The sequence below is a fragment of the Cynocephalus volans genome, chromosome 4 (genome assembly GCF_027409185.1).
Source record: "Cynocephalus volans isolate mCynVol1 chromosome 4, mCynVol1.pri, whole genome shotgun sequence".
NCBI lineage: Eukaryota > Metazoa > Chordata > Mammalia > Dermoptera > Cynocephalidae > Cynocephalus > Cynocephalus volans.
Genome location: NC_084463.1, coordinates 96,516,665 through 96,537,771, shown reverse-complemented (window position 1 = coordinate 96,537,771; position 21,107 = coordinate 96,516,665). Strand labels below are relative to the sequence as shown.

General features: G+C 37.4%; 1 protein-coding gene across 2 annotated transcripts in view; it reads right to left on the bottom strand.

Moving 5' to 3' along the window:
* GAB2 (GRB2 associated binding protein 2) overlaps positions 1–21,107 on the bottom strand; it is a 168,708-nt gene that overhangs the window by 124,740 nt on the left and 22,861 nt on the right. The window contains exon 1 of one of the 2 annotated variants that reach the window (XM_063093267.1): positions 9,554–9,683. The exons of the other annotated variant lie outside the window; for it this stretch is intronic. The gene's annotated coding sequence lies outside the window, so the exon portion shown is untranslated. Of the gene's footprint in view, positions 1–9,553; positions 9,684–21,107 lie in introns of those variants that run through there. 2 annotated transcript variants of the gene reach the window in all.

Sequence of the window (21,107 nt, the reverse complement as noted above, 5' to 3'; positions counted from 1 at the left end):
AAAGAAATTCCCTGTGACCAAGAAATAAAGATAGAAACATATGAGAGTTTGAGACACAGGTGATTAGAGTCTAACATATAGGGTCTAACATATACCTAATCTTGCAACTGAAGTTCAAAAATTAAGTAAGAGAGGATGGAGAAAGGTGTTATTAAGTGTCTTTGGCTGAGGATTTTTCAGAATCACTGAAAGAATACCAAACCTTAGATCCAGGAAGCTCAACAAATGTCAAGCAGAATAAATAGAAATGAAACCACATATTGTAATGAAACTGGAGAACATCAAAGACAAAAAAAGATGATATTAGAAGAGAAACAAAAGAATGACAATTAGACTATCAGCTGACTCCTCTACAGTAACAGTAAAATCTAGAAGACTGTAGAATACTATTTTCAATGTGCTAAGAAAAAAACCCCCTTTCATTCTATAGCCAATGAAACTCTTTCAACAATGAAAGCAAAATAAAGGCATTTTCAGACAGATTGCCACAGATTGAGCCTCACTACAAGCAACTGCAAAGGATAGACTTTAAGAATAAGAAAAATGATCCCAGATGGAAGGTCTGATATAAATGAATACAAAGATGAGCAAAGATATTGATAAATATGTGGGAAATTGGAATACTGCCAGTGTAAAACAAGAATGTTACTTAATTTGTGTGGTTATAAATAAACAAGACAGAAGAAAAAATATAAACAATAACCTAAGTAAGGAGGAGTGATCCGAGTTTAAGAATTCTAAGATTCTCATTCAGAAGGAAGGTGTAGTGAGTTGAACGGTGGGTGGCCCCTCAAAAGATGCCTCCACATCCTAATCCTGGAACCTGGGAGTATTATTTTATATGGCAGAAGATGTGATTAAGTTAAGGGTCTTGAGAGGAGGCACTTATCTTGGATGATCCAGGTAGACCCTAAATGCAATCGTATGTATACTTAGAGTGATAAAGGGAGAACAGACACATATACACAGAGAAGGCAGACTAGGAGGAGACAATGTGACCATGAAGGCAGAGAACGGAATGAGACAGCCACAAGCCAAGGAACATCCAGAGCCACCAGCAGCTGGAAGAAGCAAAAGATTCTCCCCTATAGACTTCTGAGGGAGCACAGCTCTGCAACACCTTGATTTTGGACTTCTGGCCTCCAGAACTGTGAAAGGATAAATTTTGTCTGTCTTCAGCCAAAAAATTTGTGGTAATTCATTACAGCAACTACAGAAAACTAATACAGAGAGTAAATATTTTACTTTAGGCAAAATTAAAATATATGTGCAGCTCACCCTAAGTAGCCTCAAAAATTTGTGTGTGTGTGTGTGTGTGGTTGTGCAAATAAAAAGCTCAATTCTCCCTAAGTGAATTTATTAATTTAACATAAACTCAGTAAAAATACCACAATTTTTTTCTTTAAATAAAAGAAGGCAATTGTAAGGTTCATATAGAAAAATAAATAAGAACAGCAATAAACGGATGACTACAGCCATATGATAAAACATACTATAAAGCCTCATTAATTAACACAAAGTTTATCCTCATATATATAGACAGACCAACCAATGGAATTTAATATGAGAGTACTTCAGAAAGTTCATAGAACTTTCTGTGTTATCTTGTAATTCTATTTTTCCATGAACTTTTTGAAGTTCCCTCATATAGTAAATCCACAAACGGTTACTAATGCATAAAATGCTCAGATATGAGAGAGGTGACATCATGACATCTTGAATCTATGGGAAAAAGATTTGAGATGGCATTTGAGATTTATTTGATACTGTAACAAATAAAGTTGAACCTGTACGTCTAAGGTACAAGATAAACTCCAAAACAGATCAGAGATTTAAATGTAATATAAAATAAAACTATATAAATAATAGAATAAAATGTAGCACATTTATTTTACAATCTCTGAGTGGGAAAATCTTTCTATTACCTGATGTCCAGAAGCCATAAAAATAATTGTTACACGAAAATCTACAAATCCTGCACAGCAACACATACATACACGTGCACGTCTATAGGCAAAGTAAAAATTTTTAAATGATAAACTGGGTTATAAGTCATAAATATTATGTTAAAATTTGCAAGTCCTATTACAAAGAGTTACTCTCTTACATAAAGAGCTCCTACAAATTAATAAGACTATCAACCCTGTAGAAAAATGAGCAAAAGATATGAACAAATTGTTCACAGAAAAAGCAATACAAATGTTTTTTAAACATGTGAAGAGATGATCAATGCTGACTTACAAAAGGAATGCAAATTAAGAATATACTGAAATACTATTTTTCAGTCATTACACTGACAAAAATCCAGGTTTGATAACTATGTTGACAAGACTGTGGAAAAACAGATGTTTCATACATTGCAGGTAGGAGTGTAAACCCTATGGAGGGCAATGTGGCAAAATTATATATAATTTATCAAAATTCCAATAGTATATATCTTTAACCAGGCAATTTCTTTCTAGAAATTTATCCTAGAGATAAACTAACATGTGCACAATGACATATGTACATTTTGCAATCTATTTAAAAGAGTAATATTGAAAACAATGTAAATGTGAATTAATAAGGACATTTAGTTATGGTTCTATCAATTGATGTAATACCATTCAGCTATTTTTTAAAAAGGCGTGGGGAAGAAAACTCTTCATGTGTCAATAGAGAAAGAGTATCAAGATATATTATGAAGTGAAAAAAGCAAATATAGAGAAAGTTGTGTACTTTGGCTGCTGTTTGTATAAAAAATGATGAGTTAAACAGAATGTCTCTATATTTGTATCTATATTTATAATCTTTATTGGAATATATAGACTAATATATATTATAGAGATAGATACATTGGGGAGTGGAACTGAACAGAAAGAGGCAGAAGGATACAAGGGAGACTCCTCACAGTATACTTTTCAAATATTTGATGATTAATCCATGTACATGTATTATCTATTAAACTTTAAACATTTAATAAGTATGTATAATAAAATATCTAGGATAACTTCTAACAAAGTAGACAGAGTATAACTTCCAAATTAGTAGAGGGGTAAAAATAAAATGAGAAAAAGGAAAATAAGATACTTAATCCAAAGCAGGGGGTGGGAGGAAGAACAGAAAATTCAGTACAATAGAAGGTACAACACTAGATGCTTGAAATCAATCTAAATATTTCCATAGTTACAATAAACATAAACCAATTAAACTCACCAGTGTTAAATAATAATTATAGGAGACCATTGTTTTGGACTAAGTTTTTGCACTAGGCCCCAACAGATCAGACTAAAAACCAAAATGGAGTCACTCATACTAAAGTATCACACTATCAAACCAAAACTAAGTTGTCATCAGACCTTCTTGGAAGTCAGGAGAGAGAAATAATAGCTAAATTTCCCAACAGGCCAGTTTCAACTGGCATAATTATGAAGTTAGTTCTGCCTTTAATCCTTATAACAAAAAATAAACTGAAGTAACCTAACGTTAACCAGTTATTTTTCTATTGCTGTTTCTCTCTGCCTTACAAAGAAACTAACTTTGAAATGACCTATTCACTTTTTATTCTTTGTTTCTGCTTTCTTCAGCCCTTTTCTTTCTATAAAACCAAACTCCTCTGCTCAGCTCATTGGAACACTTATTCTATTTTATGGAATGAAGTGTTGCCTGATTCTAGAATCACAAATAAAGCCAATCAAGATCTTTAAACTAAATTTGTTGTAATTTTGTCTTTTGACACTAGTTAAAAGACAAGGATTGTCTCACTTTATTAACCACAATAAAGTGAATTAACTAAATTCTCAAGTTAAAAGACAGACTATCAGACTAAACAACAACAACAAAAACTAATACATACTATTTTAAAAGGTGCCCCTAAAATACAAGAGCATGGGTAGTTGAAAGACAAAGAATAGAAAAAATTACATGAGGTATATATATATATACTACTCAAAAGAATTCTGCTGTAGCTATATGACTATCAAGCAAAAAAAAAAAAAAAAAAAAAGCAAAAAAGACAAAGACAGGAGATTCAAAGACCCAGGAAGATATATAATTCTAAAAGTATGTGCATGAAATAATGCAGCCTCAAAATATATAAAGCAAGAAGTAAAAAGCACTGCAAGCAGAAATTGACAAGTCCATTATCATAATGAAAGCTTTTAAAAAACCTCTCAGTAATTAATATAAAAAGAGTGAAATTCTTTCTGCCTCTTCAAATTAACCTTTAAGCTGCTAGATCACCATATCAGAAACAAGATTTCTTACTTAATTACTGGCAAAATTAATCAGGATAAAGAGGCATAATGAAAAAGTTTTGGAAACAGAAGTGGTGGTCACACAGCACTGTGAAAGCAATTCCACATGATTGTTATGTTTACAAATACTTACAATGGCAATCCTTGTTATATATATACCTTGCCACAATTAAAAAAAATTTTTTTTTAAAATGCTTTCTGTCTGGTTCTGGCGACCAATATTCAAATACAGAAATGGGAAGTTATATATCAGCCACATAAGCAACCAGATAGCTAGACACTAATACTAATAGCTTTGTCAGCAACTCTCTGTGCTTATGCTTCAATTTCTTAACCTCTAAGCTCCTCATGGGAAGATACTGCTCTGTTACACATTTTTGTATCTATCCTTGCACTTACCACAATGCCTGTTATATAGCAAGTGCTCAATAAGTGTTTTACTGAATCATCTATTACACACCATTTTTAAAATATTTATTCACTCCAACTTTTTTATGAAGCACTTCTTATGCAGCAGGCACTGTGTTAAGTAGTGAGAATACACAGATGAATAAGTGTCTACTCTCTAGGGGCCTACAACCTAGAAGAAAAGAAATGGAAATATATTTTTTAAAAAGCTATAAGTAGAGATTTGGATGGAGCAGTAGGTATGAGAGACTAGAGAAAGTAACTGCAGATCTGAGAGAAAGGGTCTCAACCACTTACCATATATTTATAAGCACTCACTGTATGCCAGAATCAGGTAGGTGCTAGAAAAGGGACATCTGAGTTAAGTCCTGCCAATCAGATGTGGGGGTAAAGTCAGGCAGAGGGTACTCAGGGCAACGAGAAAGAAGAATATGACGTTCTAGAGAAAATGTGATCTGAAAGTTAAACAGCTTGGGTAAAGACTATAACGTACATTCCCTCATGTCTCTTCCATGTTACTTCTTTACACTCCTTCCCCCTAGAGCCCTCTTTATTCCAATAGAGATCCCTGCCTAGATCAATGACTTCTAACTACAATCCAACAAGAAATGCTTTTTAAACTGCAGTACAGTATGTACAAATACACAGAACTTAAAAGTTTCAAGAAATACCCTTACTGGATATAATGCATGCTACTCATTACCACTGACTTCACTCATTAATAGGGCTCAACCCTCATTTTGTAAAATGTTTATTGCTTGTGATGATTATAATGTGCTTGCCCAACTGGAATTCTACCTCTAGCTCCTCACTTAGCCCAGGAAAGGCCCCCTCCAAACATCTTACTGAACAACTACTATACGCGAGGCGAACACTGTGCTAGGCCTCGAGTTTGCTATACGTGGTTAAGTTCTTCAAAAAACATAAACCAAGGATTTTGTCAAATATTTTCTGGGGAAGTTCCTCCACACTCTACATATTTACTACACATCTACTGAATCTTCTAATTCAGTAGATACAGAGTGAGATTGTAGAAAAAAAATATAACTTTAACATGCTTAATTTGCTTCTGTATTTAATGCTTGCTAAAGATGGGAAAACATAACTACCACCATTTTAAGTAAGACAGGCCCAGACACATTAAATTCCAGGAAGGGAATAAAACACCACCTGGTTCCAGGAACTGACTGACCAGTTCCTTATCTAAAAGCCACCTGGAAGATAAACGATTGGGAAATACACTATTCCTTATTGGTGTGCCAGCCCGCTAAAGCCCACCAATAAATTCAAAGGTCACCTCTGATAACCTGTAAACAGTAAACAACTCATCCTATTGTGAAAGTCTGTCTAAAAAACTGTATAAAAAGCTCTTGTGTTAAAGGCTCCGGGTCGCTTTTGTCTTGAATGCTGAGTGACCCCAGCATGCTGGAAATAAACTCCTCTTGCTTGATTGCATCGGTCTCTGTCTCATGGTCTTTGTGAGGTGAGCCATCCCAAGGTGTGGGGTTTGTGCATGGTGCACAGATCTTACAAGATTTGAACATGTGACTGTTGGGAAAAGCTTCCCAGGTGATAGTGACTTGATGTCCCTTCCACTCTTATGAGACAAATATTTGTTTAGGAAAGGGACTCTAGCAAAGGAGTAGACACAGGCAAGAAAAGTGAAACCTCAGATAGGTAGAGGAACTTGCTGGTAGTTAAAAAGCCACTGGGAGAGGACAGATTAGAATCCAGCTCACCTGATTCCCAGTCCATCTCAGAAGTTATCCTACTTGGAAAATGAAGTCTATCAGTGCCTTTCTTCTTTTGCACTTGACTTTTTCTTTTTGTCTTCTTCTTGGTTCTCTTCTACTTGACCTTTTCTTTATCAAAAATTCCCCCAAGGGACCTTGGCTTACTAAATGCTAATTAGATTTCCTCCACCTGCTCTGGGATTTAGAGGGCAGTGCTAATGCAGTGCTCTCAACTAACAAAGCCACTGGCATTCCCGGTATGCAGGGGTTGGCCTCCAGTTCTTTAGCCAACAGCAATTCAAAGGCTCTGATCCAAAGCCCTAAGGAGGAAGACAGAGAAGGGAGGGGTATTCCTTGATCCAAAAAGTGAACTATAGCCACTGATTGATTGTTACTGCAGAACTGGGTGGAAACAGGGAAAATTCTGGGAGGTACGAATGGAATTTGGGTGAGGCAAGCAAACTAATGACTACTCATCATCCTCCTCACTGCTCTCAGGAATGTTATTGTTAAGATTGAGAGGATGAAGCTTTGGATCTCAAAAGGCCCTCATCCAAAAACAACTCAAGAAACATTTCCCTTTCTCTCCTTGTTTCAATAAGCAGGTCCAAATTCTCCAGCCCAAAATGACAATTCCTCCATAATTCTATCCCTCTCTATATAGGCATCATAATTTAGTGAATATTCAGCCACTAACTGGCAAAGTTTAGCCTGGATGTTTAGCCATTAACTGCCATGTGACTCTGGACTAGTTACAGTTTCTCTGGGCTTTGATTTTCCCATTTGTAGATTTCAGAGTTGATTTCAGGATAAAATGAGACAATAAATGTACAAATGTTTTATAAACTATGAGATTGTATAAAGCTTTAATACAACTCCTAACAATTAGATTCAAACATTTACTGGGTTCCTAGAACAGTGCTTATGCAGAGTTGGCACACAAATATTACAACAAATACTAGCTGTTAGATACACAAAAACAAACCATACAGAATTCTTACTGATATGAAAATTGCTCTAGTGTAGGAGATAAGATCTCTAACACAATATGATGAGCACTAAAATAGGGTATGCCCCAAGTGAGGAAGGGGGGTTAATTTACCCTGTTACTGAAAGCAGGAGTAAGGATTGTCAAAAATCTATGGTTTTGATGGTGAACAGAATATAATTGGGGGTAGGGGTATAAAGAAAATATAGATAAAGAAGCAACTCAAATGGGCCACCTCATAACCTGCCACCACTAAATATTCATTATATCTCCCTGCCTTTATTCAAAAGTTCTTTTTCATGGGAAATTCTAAAGTTTTGCCAATCATTCAAGGAATATTTAAGCATCTATTATGTGCAAGGTATTGTTAAGGATACAAAACCTTACAAGGCAGGTCCCTGAACCCAGTGATTTACCATCCAGCAAGGGAGATAAATCATATATGAAAATTATGATATTAAGCCAAAGGTGAAGAAGAAAACATTTCCTATTTCTGGAAGAGTTCAAGGTTACAAAATTCTGTCTCATTTTCCCCCATAAACTTAGACCAAGAGTTATAAATCCATTCTCTCCATCAAACAATGTTCTTTAACTTACTGTGTGCCAGACAACATTCTGGTCATGAGGAAAAAGCAATGAACAAAACAAAAATCCTGCCTTTGAATGCCATATGTTCTAGAGGTGTAGAGGGTCAAGTAGGTACTATATGAGTGGTCGGGGTGTGGGAGTGAGTGTGGGTATGGGTGTGGGTGGGGTGTATGTGTAACACAGCAAACTAAAAAGCATATGCTTTTGGACAGCCACCACCCAGTTCCAGCTAATTGCTGCTAAGCAGAAATTTGGGCCCAGCGTTCCCAGATCTGGAAGCTGAAAATTTTATGGATTTTATGTAAAATATCTCAGCTTCTAATAATCTACAACTAATTAAAACTGTTTAAAACTCTGCAGGCCAAGCAAAACACTTTGTGGATAGAATACAGGCCAAAGATACCAGTTTACGACCTATCTTAGAATGAGTATTATGATTTTTGGTTTAGAGATGCAGTCACAACACATAATGTCATAAAATAAGTGCTAGTGGACTAGAAGACGTACCAGTTACAGCTAAGGTGGTCTGGGTAAGCAGATGAGGCCATTTAGCCTGAGCCTCCTTTAGAAAATATCCCAGAATATTTCAGTATTCACTTTTTTTTTTTTTTTTTTTTTTTGGCAGCTGGCCAGTACAGGGATGGAACCCTGGACATTGCCATTATCAGCACCACACTCTACCTGAGCTAACTAGCCAGCCCTTCAGTTCTTAATTCTCTGTTCTTTTTTTCCTTTCTCACAGCACTTACTGGCAATATCAATGTGTTGCTACTTGCTTAGGTACTTCCTTGCTAAGAATGGCAAGACCACTTTGTCCAACCAGAAAGTCCATAAACAGAAACACTATAAAAGCAACTTCCTTGCTGGTTTGTCTCATTATTCAACAGATTAATAATGGTCATTAATATGATTAATTCCTATCTGCTCTATAATAGGCTTGCTATCTGCAAAGGTAGTCCAAAAGTTCTGCACCTCAAATTCTTAAGACAGGGACTTTACACAAATTATTCCTGGCAAAAATATTTCCTATAGCTAAGTCATGTTTGCCCAAAAGTCACTGAAATATACTCATGATTAAAAAGCAAGCTACAATCTAAAACAAATGTACATAAATTGTTTCACAGTCACAATACAAATATTTTAACAAAAACTGGAACAAAGCATACTATATAAAGAATTTCACTAAATATTAGTACACAGCAAGTAAGAGAAGAAACAATGAACTCTAATAGAAGCTGGTCTTTCAATGAATACACCTATATAACAGAACTATATAGCATAACAGACTGAAATAAAGATGACAAAAATAAATTGTATAGGTTTAAATCTTCAACCTCAGACGCTGGAAAATCATCTTTTAAGTCAGGTAAATCATTCCCAATGCCAGGAAAATACACCATGCATGCCGGTCTCCAGCTGAATCTTAATCACTGGCACTCACTGTATTAGGAACTTAGTCACTCTGTCTTCTGTTGCCTTTTAACTGAGTTAGTCTGTAGTGTATATGAACTTAATGATAAATCAGTGCTTCTGCTACATTTGAGCCATGGCAGTGTAGCAAAATTTACATCTAAAGTATAATGGAATAGTCCAAAAGGTACCTCTGATCAGCTTTGTAGCCTATGGCTTCTTTAGGTTACTAAAATTTTATATGTGAAACTTGCATCTCTGTTATTTTTTGTTTTCCCATTTTCTTCCATCAGAGGAGTCACATCAGGGCAGATCATCTTGCTGTTAGTTTTGCTTTGGTCCAGAGCCTTTCATCTGCAAAATATGTACATCAGACACAAGGTAATATCTGAATAAAATTTTTTAGGAGAGAAATATATCTTATATGCCAGCAAATTATAGAAACACAGCAACATTTAAAAGGATGGCCATTTCAGAAATTTTTTGGTAATAAATAAAATATTGCAAATGCTTATCAACTGAAGACTGGTTAAATTATAGTAGTATACTCACACACTCCTTTTTTTCTGTTGAGAAAAGTTGAGGTTTTTGAGAGCTGCCTGCAATGCTGTTCACCTAATGATTATTCCCAGATGATGGGATTGCTTTCTTTGATATTTTCAGCATTTCTTGATTTATAATGAACATGTACCACTTTAACAAAAGTGAAAATCAATCCTTTATTCTATATATGCTAATATGGAACTATCTCCATGGTTATTTTATCTCACTTGATTTTGCTATACATTAATCATAAGGACTTTGAATAGTCTCTGACACATAAGCATTCAAATATTACCTATTATTAGGCTGTTAAGTGAAAAATAAGCAGGTGCAAAACAGGGTAAACAGGGCAAGGGTCTGTGGTGGAAAAGATATTTATTTTTCATTGACTACTGTGCCCAGGTTTGCTAAAGAAGAGTGCCTGTGGCAAAGCTTACCTGTTTATCAGGTGTTGCAATCTCAGAACAGAGAGGCAGAAAAGAGTAGTTAGGGTAGGAGGGAAAGAAAACACAGGGCTACACAGTTACAAACTGGACACAGCTTAACATGAAAACACACAATTGCTCCATCATTCAGAATATTTCAGAATAGACTGTACAGAAGAACTACTGTACCTCAGAACAGTGTGTGTATGTGTGTATGTGTGTGTGCAGGGTGTCAACGGGTGAGAAAGACAGACAGCAAACAAATTATCTGCTGGCTCCTTCCCTTCTCCAGCCTCCAACTGCATTGGTCAGAGGTGTTAACTGCCCTCATCAGCCCCCTTCCAGGTTGTGTTACCCATCCCCTCTGGACAGTCACTAGGGAAGAACACACTCTATATGTGAACGTGGAAGAGGGTGGAAAAGCCAAGGTCTGGTCAGCTGGGGCTTAGGCATAAAAGCTGCTGTACCTCTCTTCACAGTGGACACAATAGGGACCATACCAAAGCCCAGCCCCCACCCATAGGGAGGATGAGACAGCCAGCAGTGCTAGGAAATACCACAAAAGCAGTAATAGCTGAAAACTCACCAATGAGCAAGCCAACTAGATCCTGGAAGGCAGACAGAACCAAGGGAATGTCAATAGATATATTCACTGAGTCCCATATAACACAAACACTTGTATACAGAATGGAACTTTTACCACCATGTACGCATTATTTTTTAAAACATGAGAAGAAACCTGTACTTAGTCTATACTCAGTAGCTTAATGAAAAGGACAAGGATTTAGAGCCAGACAGTTCTGAGTTTAAGAATCCTATCCACCTGTTCTTTGTGAAACATTGGGTAGGTTGCTCATCTGTATAATGAGGATACTATATGGTTACTGCAAAGATTAAATGAACTAAGGTGGATAAAAGAGATGTTAGGCTTTGACAGGCAGGGCTCTGCTTCTTACATGAGAGGCTAATGCTTTCCCTTCCCTCATTGGATCTCTCTTTTGTGATGACCTCAGATTATACTACTAACATCATTCTGCCCAGCATTATTTATATTTATGATCACTCACTACACTGGGAGCTCCATGAAGAGGCAATTATTATTTAATTCTTTGGTGTCCACCTTTTGGTACTTAGCAGAGCTCATGCTCATAGCTCAGACTGAGCACATGTTTGCTGAATAAACCAACAACTTCAAACACCAATTTTTAGGGGAGACAACTTTACATATGACCATTAGTAAAGTCACTTGAAGGACCCATGAGACTTCCTACAGGCTGACAGCTGTTCTGGCCAGAAAGGTAGAAAAGAAAAATCAAAGGTTTTGACGCTAGAACATAATTGCATTCCAAATCAAGTTTCATTTCTTATTACAAGGGTGACATTTGGGCAAGTGACATAAACCCTCTAAAACTTTAGCTCCCTTAAACATAAAATGGGGATCACAATATGTTTTATAGGACTGTTTTACGGGCTGAAATTAAACAATATAAATTGTGACTGTCTTTGTGTTATTATCCAGCCCCATACCCTTACTGTGACCAAGCCTGACCAAGGTGGGAGGAGCAGAAAAGAAATTTCTGATGTGAGTAAAAGGCATCTACTTTTTTCTCTTCTTTTTATTCAACACACTTTCACTGAATGTCAGCTCTGTGCCAGGCTGTGCACAACTTTGCAAGTCGATGAAGTGCTTTCACATCAACCTCTCAGATTCTCTCTCAGCTCTCATCTTCCTGCCTCTACTTTAGACCTGCCAGGGATACCAACTAGAGGTACTGAGAGATGAAGAGCTGTCTTAGTCCATTTGTGTTGCTGTAACAGAAATACCTGAGGCTGGGTGATTTATAAAGAACAGAGGTTTATTTGGCTTACGATACTGGGACAGTTGTGTCTGGCGCAGGCCTCAGGATGCTTCTGCTCATGGTGGAAAGCAGCAAGCAGCCAGCAGGTACAAGCAGATCACATGGTGAGAGGAAGCAAGAGAGAGAGAGAGGAGGTGCCAGGGTCTTTTAAACAACCAGCTCTCGCACGAGAACTCACTCATTACTCCCCCTACCTAGGGAGAGCATTAATCCATTCATGAGGGATCTGCCCCCATGACTCAAACTGTCACCCTGGGGATCAGATTTCCACATGAGTTTTGGGGGAACAACACATCCAAATTCTATCAAGAGCTTTCATGACCCCTGGAACAGATGTAGATTGCATCTGCAACAACAAAGGCAGTAAGTAAATAAGAAAGATATCCAAGGCTTAGTAGATGGTATGGTAAATAAATAAATAAATAAATAAATAAATAAACAAGTGTTTCAAAATAAATTAGACTGGCCCCTTAAGGTTCAACAGTGGATATCTAAGGTTTTGGTATTATTCCCTAGGTCCACTCTACCTGTCTACTTAAAAAACTTTTCTTTCAGGAAAAACTCTGAAAAAGAATTTAAGAATTCCTTATTTATCAGCTACTTGTCTAAAGAGAAAAACTGTTAAGCAAGGAATGGGACAAAAAGCCAGTTTAATTGGAGAAACAAGATATGTGTAATCTGAATAAATCCTAGCAATCTAAGAGGCTCAATCCTGGGCAGAAAGACAGACCAACAATTAAAAGTGAAGAGTTAGTCCAGTCTTTATTTGCATTTCTCAATGGATATGAGAAGAAATCAAAATCACAACTCACACTTTTTATCTTCTCCTCACTAATTCTCTCATATGCTACAGTTGCTCCAGGGTCTCTCACTCACCAACCTACCCCACCCTCAACCTTCAAAACACTTTGAATTTGCATTCTCCCCTTTCCCTTTTATATTTTAATTCTTTATTATAAAGGTTCAGTGTGTCTTCCTGATTTTTACATTTTTACTCCATTCAGCCTATTAGAAAAAAGTACAGTCCTGAGAGGAGATCCTATAAGCAAGAATCCTTTCACCTTAGAAGCTAGGAAGAAAGTAGGGGAAGACTGTTAATACCAATTTTATTGATATTAAATAAATAATAATTTTAATATTAATAAATAATAAATTATTATTGATGAATAATTTCATGTATTTATTGGGCGAATAACTTTTCTCTCTTATATACACTATATAAAGAGCTAGATCTAAAGCTCCCAGGTGATTATAATGACTCTCTCTAATCAAATAAGGGACGAACCACAAAACAAAAACAGGTCAAAGCTTCTAAATGTAGAGATAAAAATCCTTTAATATATTGAAGAGGCCAAAGACAAGGAACACTTCCCAAATACTAAGCAAATACTAAGTAATACATGTAAATGTCTTAGAATAGTACGTGGCATGTTACTCAATAGTAGTTATTATTGCTATTGCCCAGACCCTCTTTGTCTCCAGCTTCTTTGTTATTAGATGATCTACATGATTCCCTGTAACAGAATTTACCTCATTGTGTAGTTCAATCTGGGGAAAGAAGTTAATTTAACAGCTCCTCTGAGACAAAGTTTTTTATTCTTTGTTGCTCCAGTCTAGCACACTGTCTGACACGCAGCTGGTATCAACACATACTTGTTGAAGGAATCAGCTTTGTTAAGTGAAGATGCTCTATCCTGGAAACCTAAGACTTCTACATATAAAAGACTTCTACATATTTATCTTCCATGAAACCCATTTTTGGCAAAGATTTGATAAATCAGAGGGTTTGATAGAAACAATATCCTATTATAACACATGATAAACACACCAACTTCTGTCACAAATTCCAACAAGTGACTTAAAAAGTCAAGCTGATCCCAATTTAGTTTTGTAATCCAAAAATACCACTTCCTCAATAAATATTTTCCATAGAGTTAACTACAGTATCTGTCTCTCAAACCTCATGATCTGTCATCAATCCCCAGAGGAAAATAAAAAATTAAATGCCAGAGTCTACAATACAATCTCGTATTTTTCACAGGTTTGGTTTTTATTGTGCCATTTCTGAACTCGTTATGAAATTATGTCTGTGTAGAACCTTATTGTCCATGTCAGCAAACACCTACTGTAATGGAAAGACTTGGGGATGTGGTGGGGGTGGAGTGGGTGGCAAAGACCTAAAGTCCTGGGTTCTAGTTCCAGTTCTGCTACTGACTAGCTATGTTAATCAAGTTGTTATACTTCACTAATCATCCATTTTTTAATGTGTAAAATGATGATTCACATGAATATTTGCTAAAAGCCTATTATGTACAGGGCTTTATGCCAAATGTTAAAAATACAAAGATTCCTAAGAATATCCCCATCTTCAAGGTTCTGATATTCTACTGGAATTGGAGAGAGGTCATATACACAATGTGGTAAGTACTACAATGGAAGCTACACATATTTCTACAGAAGTATTAAAATGAGACCCATTATTCTTTCTACTGGGTGGGTAGACACACCAGGGAATTAGGAACTAAGAAAGAACATGCTAGGGGTTTATTAATTCTATATAGAAAACAAGGGAGAGAGGTGGGGAAGGTAACAAATGCCCGAATGCAGTTGCAAAGTTAAATCTTCAAATCAAGAATAGCAAGTCTATTCAAATATTACTTTAATTACAGCATATAATGAAAAGTCCATTTCCCAAAGAGGGACACCTGTAACACAGGCAAGACCAAGAACTGCACACTTAGCAATATTTGGGTATTTGAATTAAGCTGCTACTCTACAAATACTCTCAGTCCATCCTATGAACTTTTTGAACTCAAAGACTACAACTGTTCACTTTCATCCTGAAGTAATTTTTGATCCGGATACAGTTTGAAAAATCCAAGGCTCTGCTTCTGGTATAAAATGTCTCTTCAGTTGCAAAGACACGATGGAAGTATTTGTTGTAAAACGTTTAACATGGAAAAAGTATTTAACAGTATAACAAATATATGGTAAGATTAGGAAGACAGATTCTTACACAGATCAACAGATACTTAAGAGCTTAAGAACATCTAGAGGTAGAGATCCCAGGACTTGACATAGAGACAAAATCTTGAGATTTATCAATTACAAATGAGACGTAGATCCAATTCTGGAATCACGCACTGATCTGGATTGAGCTAAAGAGAGGCAGAGGAAGGGCCCCAGAACCGAGCCACCCCGAAACTTGTCAAGTGTATACAGTCAGTGATATAGACTTCCATTTCGCTCCTGGACTCACTGATTGACACATCACACAAAGTGCTCTTCAGATTTTCTTTGGGGGTCTTGCAACCCTGAAATTCTGCTATGTTGTTCTAGCTCCTCACTGAGGAAACTATATTCCATTTCCTCCAGAAGCTACATACACAGACTCCATGGGCTTACAATCTGCTGTGGGTCAGATGTGTCCCCCAAAAGTACATGTATGGGAAACTTAATCTCCATTGTAACAGTTTTAAGAGGGTGGGAAATACTATTATAGTAATTGAAAGGTGGGGTCTTTAAGAGGTGATTGGATCATGAGGACTGTGTTCTTGTGAATGGATTAATCCATTGATGGTTTAACGGGTGGTCATGGGTGTGATTCTGACGGCTTTAAAGGAACAGCAAGTGAGGAGGCTGGCTCAATATTCTGGCCATGTGACACCTTGTATGGCTGTAAAAGGACCTCACCAGATATGTTCCCTGGACTTCGGATTTCCCAGCTTCCAAAACTGTAAGAAATAAATTTAATTTCTTTATAAATTACTTTGTTTCAGGTATTCTGTTATAAGCGACAGAAACAGACTATTATGTGGTCCCTGCCACATATCCTCAGACCCTCCTATTCCTTATATTACCTCTGCCAAACCACCCTCAGTACCTTGGAGATAGTAACTCTGTGCATTCCAGACTCATCTGTTTCCCATAGTCTGACAGAGGAAAGTTCATAAACTCATATGTTTAAAAGGTCAGTATGTAGGTATACTAAGGGGAAATTTTGGGGAAATGTTAATAGTATGTGTGTAAACAGGACCAGATAGGCAGGGAGACTTTCTCTCTCAGGACTGTGCTCACTGGACCAGAAGTAATTTATTTCTGCCTTAGATTTTAGTAAGATGGGTTTGCTTCTTTGAGAGCTAAATATACAGGTCCCAGATGTGAACCCAAGCAGCAAAATGAAGATTCCTTAAGCAAAAAGTCTGTTTTGGCATTAACAAGAAGAGTCCATTAATGATAGCTAATAGTACTTCTAATTAAGAAAACTAACACTGATATAGCACTTGCTGTGTATTCGATACTGTTCTAAGTGCTTTGTATATTAACTCACTCAACCTGCACAACAAACCCTATGAGCTAGGTTCTATCATTAGCCTCACTTTAAGGATGAATAAATTGAGACACAGAATACATTGCTTAGTTAGTAAGTATTGGGACTCAAATACAGCCCATCTAGCTCTTGCTATAACTTTTTCATCATTTTAAGTAAAAGGCTGTGTTCGGAAATGTGTTCTCAAGTTTTAGGCCAACAATGAGTATATCTATCTTCATTTATTTTTATTTTAAATATTTTATTTTTAGCATATTCATTTTTACAAATCATGATATTTCTTTATGGCCTTTGCCTGACTATCACTTCCCAATCCCCTACCCGCCTCACCCCAGAGTATATGTGTTTAAAAGATGTGGAACACATCATTTGTCTAATGTGGGATGAGACAAGAATGACCATATAAGTCAGGAAAACCTAGGTTTCAAGTCCTAATCCAGGCTCATGAGGGGGGAGATGACAGGGAGTGATTAGGGAAGTGTCTAAGTCAGCTTTGGCTACTATAACAAATCATCATAGACTGGTGGCTTAAACAACATTTATTTCTCACAGTTCTAAAAGATGGGGAGTCCAAGATCAAGGTGTCAGCAGATCTGGTGTCTGGTGAGGACCCTCTTCATGATTTACAGATGGCTGCCTTCTTGTTGTATCCTCACATGGCAGAGGGAGTGCAAAATGAAGTAAGCTCTGTGTCTCTTCTTGTAAGGACACTAATCCCATCATGGGGGTCCTGCCCTAATAACCTGATCTAACCCTAATTACCTGAGAAAGGCCCCATCTCCAAATACTATCACATTGGGGATCAGTCTTTCAACATATGAATTTGGGGGGACACAAATATTCAGTGTATAGCAGGGATTAAGGGGGTCTGGCATACAGGCCAGGTAAGTTTAGCTCACTTTATCTTGAAGAACATGGTACAGCAGAAAAGCCTAATAAGCTATGGAGACAAGTGAGCCCTGGTTCTATCATTTGTATGTTATGTGGTTCTGGGCTAGTTTCTTACCTTGAGTTTGTTTCTAGCTGATATGGGAATATTATCTACCACACAGTGTTGTAGTAAAGATTAAATGAGATGTAATAAGCTAATATATGCAAAATTTACTTACTACATAGTAAATGCAAAATAAAACTCACACTTTACTCTCCCCCTATTTTCCTATTTTCCCCTCCCCTCATCCCCATTACAGAGATAAGGACAATAAATCTGCTTAGGAAGAAAGCAATACTGAACAACTGTGGACACTTGTTTTACTAGTCAGCACCATTTCCCTTTCCCTTGAGGGAAATTGCTCTTCATGCAATACAAATATGATTCTGGGTTGGGCTGCCACTCATACCTCTCCACACCTACCACAGGAATGTCAGGTAGAGCACAGCAGCCCTAGTCTGACCACCATAGCTCTCCAATCGCCAGGTCATAGAGATTAATGTAGGGGTGGAAGTATGACCCAAGTGGTCAGTGTCCTTCCCCAAGATTTTCAATTTGGAGTTCCAAGAGCAGGGACCTTGCCTTTTGGGTCACAGAAATGGGAGGACTGGGGGTTGCTAGCGACCTTCTTCCCTATCACCTAAAGCTTGTCTACAGGAAGAAAAGAAAGCCAACCACAGACAAGAAGTAAGAGGCACAAAGACAACCCTGGGGGCACTGAAATATGATAGTGTTCCCAAGGCCACCAGAGTCATCTTGGTATCTAGAACACTTCGTTCAGTTTTCTGAGATTCCTTAGTATCATTCTAATACATTTCTATTTCTTGCTTAAGTTTGTCTGAGTTGGTTTTTGTCATTAGTAATTCAAAATGCCCTTAAAACATGAATTTATATTTTATGCCATACTTTCTGCAAGGTGCTTTACAGTCAAGATCCCATTCAATCATCACAGCAGCCTTGACAGGAAGGCATTCTCTCTTTCCACCTTTACCCTGACTACATATCTACAACAGTGTGAACTTCTCTGTAAGCCAAGGTCAGAGTATAGGATTGATAGTCACTTCTTTATTAACCAAATCATGGTGGAATAAAGGCCTCACATCCACACACAACACAACTAGAATACAGTCAGACATGCCCAACCCAAAATAATCATGGTGGCCAGGGGAATGGAACGTGTTGACAGGCCCAACCTGAAGCATGGGAAAGATGGAGCCAGCTTCCCCAGAACCACACCAATGTCTTGACAGAAATGAAGGCACTGCTGGGAAGGAGAAAGGGCGACACAGATGGAGGGGAGGCAATCAACGAGTGTTTACTACATACTCACAAGAGAAGTTGGAATAAACAAGTTTTTAAGATTGTCTAGATTTCTAAACCATCCGATCAATAACTTCTGTTCACATTAATTCCTACTGTCTTCTCACACTTCTTAAGTTTAATTTAAGGCTGCTGTTCTCCAGAGGCTTCAGCTACTCTCTTTGGAGAAGCTAGCTAGTTTATCAATGACTCCTTTACACTCATCCTGAGTATCAAATTGAAATGCTGATTTGGCAAGAACTAAGAGATCTCAAGGCACTTTCTAGAAGCTGCATCTCTAAAGAACCATTTAAAAAAATAAGTCACTCCTGACTCAATTAAAATGTCCTTGGCTGTCTCCTTGGCTTGGCTTCCTCCTTAGTAAACGCCATGAGAACATAATAAAGTTAAGACTTTTCTTTAGGAAAGGGTTTTATCACCCAGTTGACTGACAAAACAGATTTCCTACTAGTAGGACTGAAAACAGCGAGCAAATGGGTTTTTCATGAAAATTTCTGTTAGAATGCAACAAGATGATGATATCATTTCTAGCTCTAGACTGGGATCCAATGAAGAGACAAATGTAACAAATGGAGAAAGTATAGTTCCTGATAATGAATTATATACCCCATACACCAGGGATGCAGAAGAAAGGAAAGATGGCTACAGAATCAGCTTATTCTGGAAAAGCTCCTCGGAAGAGCTGAGCCTGTGGCTGAGGAACAGGAGAACGGAGCCTCTTCTATTTATCTTACTTTCCCAGGGACTTTTGTCTTGACTTCTCTCTTTCCCTCTCCCTCTGCTTAGAGAAGAAAAGCAGCAGAAATACTGATAGTCAACTAGTGATGCCTCAAGACAGGTGATGTAGGAGCCCTCAGACATGCTTGACAAGGAGCAAGCTACAATGGCCTCCTCAGGGAGGGGACAGCCTTTGATATGCCCCATTCTTCACGTCACAGGGTCCCTCTAAATCTGGGTCTGCAATGTCAGAATCAGCTTTTGTGCTATATTTTTAACATTAGTAGGCACTCACACCAGTAAACAAGGCCTGTGCATTAACCTCATTTCAGGAAACCAGTGATCCTCAAAGCAGGTCCTATCTTTGACAAGATGGTACTAGGACCAGAATTATTCTGACACCCTGTGACATCTACACATATCTAAACTGTAAACACACCTATCTGGCAGCCAAAGGAGATAACTCTTTCAGGGCTGCAAGGGAAAATCAACAGTGAATATCTTCTCTGAGACCATTATTCACTCTGACCATGGGCTACCGCTACAAAGCATTATCCATGACCCGGTATCCATGTTTCTGATATAACCAGTATGAGGGGAGACCACACAGAACAACGGAAAGAGCACTGGACAAAACCAGAAATCTCAAGTTCCGGGTCTGCCACTGACTAGCTGTGAGGCTGGGAAGGAGTTGATGTTTCTGAGTCTCAAGTTTCTCCATCTATTAACTAGGCCCAAAGATAAAGCACTAAAGATATACTGAAATTGCTCTACAGATGTTGATTCTGTAAAAATCATGTTAACTGCAGAATATTGTGTACACACACACACACACACACACACACACACACACACACACACACACACACACACACACACACACACACACTGTATATAAGTTAATAGGTATCAGGCACTGTTCTAAGTACTTTGCTGTTATTCTTCTCAACAACTCCATAAGGCAGGTATTACTATCCCAATCTTACTAGGGATGTCTTGGTCAGAAAAGATGTCTTTTCTTAAAATCAATTTGAAAAGTGTAAGAATGTCGATATAATTCAAACTGATATTTAATGAGCATATATTAAGCATATACTCTACAGGTGGTACAAATATGAGCTCAAGACCTACTGTTTACTCTTAAGGTCCTCCTAATCCAGCAGGAGAAACATACGCACACAACTAGCTCATTGGCAGAATGTGTTAAGTGCCAGGATGAAGTTCCAATCAACATGCTCTGAAATCAGAACAGGGAAGAAGACCTTTTACTTTGGGGAAACATGTAAGATTGACATGAAGAACAAGTCCATGTTCTTCTCCATTTTTCCTTTTAGAGATGGACAGAAGAGAAGTAACTCATCCATTGTTTTGATTCTTTGAGTCAAAAATTAAGAGGCAAATAGAACTTGGCAAGTTCTAGAGAACACAATCAAAACTGGGTATACACTCTTCCTAGCATTCCCTGTAATACTTTCTGTGCTATTTTAAAGTATTTTAAGAACTGATTCATAAGTGCAAAAATAGTACACGAATATAGTCTTCTTATATAAACAAAACAAAACAAAACGAGACAATCAGTCAGTTCCTCAAAACATTAAACACAGAGTTACCATATGACCC